The following is a 7,507-nucleotide window of genomic DNA, read 5'->3' on the forward strand; positions in this document are numbered from 1 at the left end:
TACCTGAAGTGCACTGCACCCACTAAAACTGCTCCAGGGACCTGCATACTGCTGTCATAGAGCTGGGTATGACATTTAAGGTTGGCAAAAAATATTTTTTTTGTACGGTGGGAGGGGGTTAGTGACCACTGGGGGAGTAAGAGGAGGTCATCCCCGATTCCCTCTGGTGGTCATCTGGTCAGTTCGGGCACCTTTTTGTGGCTTGGTCATAAGAAAAACAGGACCAGGTAAAGTCGTCCAAGTGTTCGTCAGGGACGCCCTTTTCTTTCCATTATGGGTCGAGGACGCCCATGTGTTAGGCACGCCCAAGTCCCACCTTCGCTATACCTCCGACACGCCCCCAGAAACTTTGGTCATCCCCGCGACGGAAAGCAGTTGGGGACGCCCAAAATCGGCTTTCCATTATACCGATTTGGGCGACCCTGTGAAAAGGACACCCATCTTGTGATTTGTGTCGAAAGATGGGCATCCTTCTCTTTCAAAAATAAGCTTGCTAGTCAGCCCACATGGGTCACTCTTGCTGAATGACTAGGAATCACCTCCCTCCCTCCCTCCCCACTACCACCACCACAAGGGGAAGCTATAATCATGGCCTGTGCTGTAGTACTAGACTTCAAGTTTGGTGTATGTCACAAAATGCCTAGCCACCTGCCTGGGGTTACCCCACAGCCACTTACAGGGTCTATTCCCAGCACAGCTCAGGTCCACCTGCACCTGTCGCTTGTGCTCTACATTAGCACCCTTCTTCCACCGACTGGGTCACAACCACCTCTGGGTGAGTCTCCCGCTCTCCAATTATCCCCAGTGATTTCTAGGTTACTGGAGCCACACTCTCAGTGGTCCCACAGTTCCCAGAAAGCAGTAAGCACTCACAGACCCAGCACACAAACCACCAGGATTCTTTATCAGTCCATAAAGGCAGAATGAACAAACAAATGTGTTTATTCTCAGAACTTGGAACAGTGGACAAAAAAATATGCAATTAGCAAACAGTAACAAGTAACTGAAAAATGGATTGATTAGAAAACTAAACATTTGCATACTTCCTAGAAAGTACCTGGGGAGATCAGGACGTATATAGCTGTTCACCAGTTATTAAATATAACTGCCTTTTTACATGGCTTCAGCAAAGAGGTCTTGCTCTTTCTTTTCCCAGGCTGAAACTGACCTCAAAACCAGTAAAGTCCAAATGAGATGAGCTCCTGGGCCAATCAGAGCCCAGTCAACAAGATTTCAAATTATACATTGCTTCTTGCTTCCTGTTTGTGTCAAACTAAAGAAAACGCATTCAGTTCTCTGTAATAGTTTTACAGCAAAGAAACACCACCTGCTGGCCAAATAGGAGAAATACACTTCAGAATTAATTTAGGCAGGAAAATATCCCATACATTTTACAGGGTGAAAACACACTGTTTCTTCACAGTGTAAAACTGGAAGTGCTGCAATCAGGGCCAGATTAAGTCCAACTGATGTCCTAAGCACAGCCCAACAATGGTGCCCCTTGGCACTTCCATTGCTTAACTGAAAAGACATTAAGACTCAATGAGTGCTAAGAAATATCATTAGTGTACGAAACAAAAAATCATATATATCATGATTAGAAAAGCAATAAAATTAATGTTGGATAATGGGTGTGGCAGATGCCAGTGAAGGAGTTAAGGGCATTATGGCTAGGAGAAAATACTCTGTGGCGTCCCCTTCCCTTGGTACCCTAAACACTTGCTTATTTTGCTTAATGGTTAATTCAGGGCTGGTTGCAATGCAACTCCCATAAAAAGGGAAAGGGGATGGGATTTGATATACTGCCTCTCTGTGGTTAGAATAAAAGCAGTTTACATATTATATACAAAGAGGCCGATATTGAGACTGAAGGAGCACCATCACTGAACTTCCAGCTTTTTATTTTAGGTGCGGTAAACATAGCCAGTTAAGCCCATATTCATCAGCTGACAGGCTAAGTTATAGCGGCCAGAGATAGACCTGCTATTTACGTGGGTCTATCTGGGCACTAAACTTAACTGGTCAGCTGATGAAAATTAGCAGTAACCGGCTATGTTATGAGACATAGCTGCTGACCAGGACATAGCTGGTTATCTCCTACTGAATATTGGTAAATAGCCAGCTTGAGGTGCTGTTCCTGGTAGTTAAATACTTTTGAATATCAGACGGAAACGTTTTAAAAGTATTGATCTGTGCCTTAAATCTGAACTAGGACACCCCTTACACCATGCCACTTTTAATGTGAAACTTTGTATTACCATACTCATTTATCACCTTCTCTTCACTAAACCCCTCTTTACTAAGCTGCACGGCAATGCTGACACAGCCCGTTCACTTTGAATGGGCTGTCACCATTAGTACATGGCAACCACTAGCGTGGCTTAGTAAACAGGGAGGGAAGTCTTTACCTGGGACTCCAAATTAATCCTAGCAAATTATATGGAACACTGAGGGATTTTTGTTTATTTTGATACTTTTGAATAGAAATTACTTTCTACAAAATTGTTTCCTCCTTTCCAAACAGTATTATGAATATCTTCCTTGTTTTGAGTGTCTTAACAATGCATATACCTAACCATACTTGGATGCGAAGTCACACCCAAGAGATATGACTTTGTTTTCTGCACAGACTATAAGTCATGGAAGAGACAGCCCAGTGCTGAAAAATTATCTTTCTGTTTCCTTGTTGTCTGAAGCTTAATTGTTATTTAAAAAATATGGCTTAAGGCAGGCGTCATGTGGATGAATTTGTACAGCTCTAGGATGACCCTTTCTTCCATATTTCTCTCTTACAAGGGATTAGAATGGTTTCTTTTGCTTATTTTGGCTCCCTCTTACCTTCTGCAGACATCAACAAGACCTTCAGCCTAACCTTCCACCCTCCCTTCTCAACCCTGCTCCGCCTTGCCACATCAGAAAAGGTCACTTCAGTGGGGACTGATGAAATTCTTGTAAAGTCAGAGGTATAGTATTGGTTTCATCAGCCACAGCAGGACAAGGAGAGGTAGAGGGCAGGACCATGTGATATGTAGAGCCAGTGAGCACATTTAGACACAGTCATGAAATCAGGTGCGCTCTGCTAGAATACTTAAGCTGTTGCCTGATGACTGGAGCTAATACTTACATGTAAGAAGGTATAAATAAAACATGGCTCCATCGCTGACTGGACAGAAAACATCTTTTTAGGTGTCAAAGTCTTTTGAGTTTTTTTGCATCAGACATGATGACTTTCTTTTGCAAAGTCTAATTTAAATTAAATCGGCACTTATATTCTGCTTTTACCAGAAGCATGTTGGTTCAAGGCAAATTCCATCATAAATAAAATAAAACATATGTAACAACATAAAACACATTTACAACAACATAATTCACAAAAATCAATCCATAATTTCCATATCTGCCGATTTACTCACTATCATCTGAGGTGTCATGTGTATTCATTGCATCCTGAGTTTCATTTGGCTTCTTTTCCATAGCATGGCCCTATCTAACCCACAATGATAACATCTCTGCAACATACCTGTGTTCAAAGATTACACCCGCAGCTATGCAAAACGTCCTATGCCTTCAACAAATATTTATAGCACACAGATTGAGAACCCAATCCTCATGGGGGGACCCCAAAGATGTTTCTCTGCTGTGAAAAAACGTTCCAAACAGGAACTAGATGTCACTGGAGACCATAACTTAAAGCCTTCACAATTCCTTTCTCAACATCTGACCCAGTCATGACACCAGTTGCCACTGTCACTTTTCAGGCCTTACTCAAAGTCAAATATAGTGCCACGAATTGTTATTCTTTTAGGGTATTGTTATATCCTGGGTCACACGAGCTGGGAGTTCACCACCTAAGTCAGGGCTCTGATCTTCTGGCCTCTAAACCAGGGTAAGATGTTACAACATTTATCATTCCTTTCGTCTCTGTGGCTGGCAAAGTGCCTCTGTGTTTTCAGTTGGTTCAAGAGAAGGCTAATGAATCTTCTTTAGTCAGGGATGAAGGGGAGAAGCAAAGGTAAAAGACTTTCTGAAACCACTGGAAGATCTTTCAGTAACAGACTCTGCTGGATATGGTGGCACAGTACCACACATTAATTTCAAACTGTAATCACATGGGCAGAAAAAAAGATCTGTCTGCATACTTATGGTGATAAGTGACAGTATCCCAGTAACCCCATCCTTTGAATTAGTGGGGACTAAATGATAAAAGGAACAGGCTGATCCAGTTCATGGTTTGACCTCATTACATGCACCCAAATGCAGATCTGATATCCCAAAGAGCAGCAGAAATGATAAATCCATGTACCATTTAGCTCTGATTCTCTCCTTTACTTAGATTTTAGATTTTGATCATGCCTTTTTCGGTTGTACATAAATATTGCCATACTGGGAAAGACCAAAGGTCCATCAAGCCCAGCATCCTGTTTCCAACAGTGGCCAATCCAGGTCACAAATACCTGACAAGATCCCAAAAAAGTACAAAACATTTTATACTGCTTATCCCAGAAATAGTGGATTTTCCCCAAGTCCATTTAATAATGGTCTATGGACTTTTCCTTTAGGAAGCCGTCCAAACCTTTTTAAAACTCTGCTAAGCTAACTGCCTTTACCACATTCTCTGGCAACGAATTCCAGAGTTTAATTACAGTTGAGTGAAGAAACATTTTCTCTGATTCGTTTTAAATTTACTACATTGTAGCTTCATCGCATGCCCCCTAGTCCTAGTATTTTTGGAACGCGTAAACAGACGCTTCACATCTTCCCGTTCAACTCCACTCATTATTTTATAGACCTCTATCATATCTCCCCTCAGCTGCCTTTTCTCCAAGCTGAAGAGACATAGCCGCTTTAGCCTTTCCTCATAGGGAAGTCGTTCCATCCCCTTTATCATTTTCGTCGCCCTTCCCTGCACCTTTTCTAATTCCACTATATCTTTTTTGAGATTCCAAGGTGAGCTACATTCAGGTACAGTAGGTATTTCTCTGTTCCTGGAAAGCTTACAGTTTAAGTTGTGTCTGAAGGAATGGAGAGTTAAATGACTTGCCCATGATCACAAGGAGTCAGAATGGGATTTCAGTGAGGCTTGCATGGTTCTCAAGCTACAACTTAATAATTAATCTACTCCTCCACTTCTAGCCTTAATCACTGCTCTCTGTAGTAGTGGGGATCTTGTTCCAGCTGTGAGCTATACTGCTTAACCTCTTGCAGGAGGCTACTCCCTGTCTTATATGTGTTTTCTGGGATGTGTAGCCAAGCCATACTGCCAGTCATGCAGGCCCTCATTAATGAATAAACAAATTGTTTAGGCTTCCTCGGAACACATGACAAGAATTTGTGATCACACAAATCACATATTTAATTTGAAAGTGGAAGATGTTTAGGATGTCAGTGAGTAGATTAGTTTACAGTCTCTGGGGCAGAAGGCAGGGAAAGGGCATGTCACATCTTTCCATTGGCATTTGAATACTTATCTCATAAAGGATAGGGTGCTACTTTAATCCAACTTCCTGTAGAAATCCGTTTTGTTATGAGACAGACAGTCTTCTTTCCTTGCATTCCTGATTCACTGGCTACTCACTCTGCCTTGTGCAGACATTGTTGAGTTAGCTAAAGGGGAGAAGCAGTCTCAAAGTGAGCTCCAGAGTATCTTATATACCTGACCCATGTTACTGTAGGATATGGGCAGGTTGTGGACTATTCCAATGACTTCATGTCCTGGGTGAATATATCAATGATGCCTTCACTGATCCAGACATAACAGATGATGGTTTGCATTTTTAAGCATTGTTAGATTGACCCAATCCTTGGTAATTAATCCATAGTACTGTCACAGTGCTCAATGAGGCTGCCATTGGCACATCAGCACCTTCCATATAGAGAGCAACACATGGGATGCATCTGTCTTTACAGGTTAGCAATGTCACCGTATTTGAGAGATTTATGTACTTTGTAAAACTGTGGGGTAAGAAAGCTTTGCTGTAACTTTTATATCACTCCAATTAAAGGTAAGCGCTGCATACATCTAGTAGCACTATAGAAATGATAAGTAGTAGGTATTATAGCTTGCAAAGAACCCATGCCTGTTTTTTGCATTTGTTCTTCAAGATGAAGTTTTTCAGTGAGAGGTGGATGTGATTCAGCTATAGGAAAGCTGACCCACAGAGAGTATTTTAGAAAGACCCTGTGGTTGTTCCCACTCTACCTACTCTTTAAACAAGGAGCCTCTAAGACCAAGGACAGAGCACCTTCTTTTTCCTTAACAAGCATGGGAATGCTGATACTGCACAGCCTGTAAAGAGCACACAGTACTCAGATCATACCAACAACACCAGAGGACAACTGTAGTAGTGCACACAGCACTGTACATGAGACGTCACATGCTTACAATTTACAAGCCTCATTGTCTTTCAAAAAATAATTCAGGAGCACAAATCAGACTGAAAAGACCATACATCCTCGAGGAGTATACAGTCTAAAATTTGAGTGTGAATGCATGCCTATTGAGAGGACTGATAGTGGAATTAAAACGTGGGACTCCCAGTTCCGTAACTTGTAGTTTTACTCATTAGGCAACACTGAAAGTCTTTCATGCAAAAGTCCTAATCTGACCCTCAATAAAAAAAAAAAAGAGGGAAACTGGGAGTCTTACTAAAGAGCTCAAGTTACTTTGAATGAACTCTAGTCCAGAAACAGGGCAAAGGGCATAAGCATGTGAGGCAACACAGCTGACATCTGAATTAGGAATTTCACAGCACAGCGCTTAGAGAAAAAAGGTTTTATACATTTTTGACACCTTCCTAATTCAATGCTCTCAACATACCTGAGAGCCAAAATTTAGCAAAGGATCATTAATCCCAGGGACCCCTTTTTAACCTTATAAATTACTCCAAAGCCAGCAGGCAGCTGTTGGAAGCACTGACCTTAGCAAAAGGATTTCACTCAGTCTCCACAGATAAAGATAATGAATTTCACCTAAAAAGGATCCCAAACAAATTTATGGTGCTGGTGGCCCCTTGCCCTCCACCTGAAATGAATAATGGGTTTTCGAAAGAAGGATTTTACGAGCAATTATAGGAAACAGCTTATTTACAGTCCCCTTTGACCAACCACATAGCTACAAAGGGTATCTGGGATGAAATGTGTCTATAGGCACTATGACACTACTTTCTGCTAACAGATCTCAAAAAGATACATTCTTAGGAGGGGATTTCAAGAAACTATGAATTGTTCTGATAACACTCCAGCAAGTAAAAACAAGAAATGAATCTATTTAGGCTGATTAATGGTAAAAAAAATTTCAAAAGTAAGTTGTTCTTACAGCCTCTCAGTTTGCTGTAGAGTTGACTGTGAGGAGGCATTTCCATCCTAGAACATCCTCTCTTTTCATTTTCGCCTAGTTGTTACATAGCCACACCCTTTTCCCCTCCTTCTTCCCTCAATTACTTCCAAGTTGCTTGATATTATTTATTTATTTATTTGTTACATTTGTACCCCACATTTTCCCACCTAT

The sequence above is a fragment of the Microcaecilia unicolor genome, chromosome 14 (assembly GCF_901765095.1).
Source record: "Microcaecilia unicolor chromosome 14, aMicUni1.1, whole genome shotgun sequence".
Taxonomy (NCBI): Eukaryota; Metazoa; Chordata; class Amphibia; order Gymnophiona; family Siphonopidae; genus Microcaecilia; species Microcaecilia unicolor.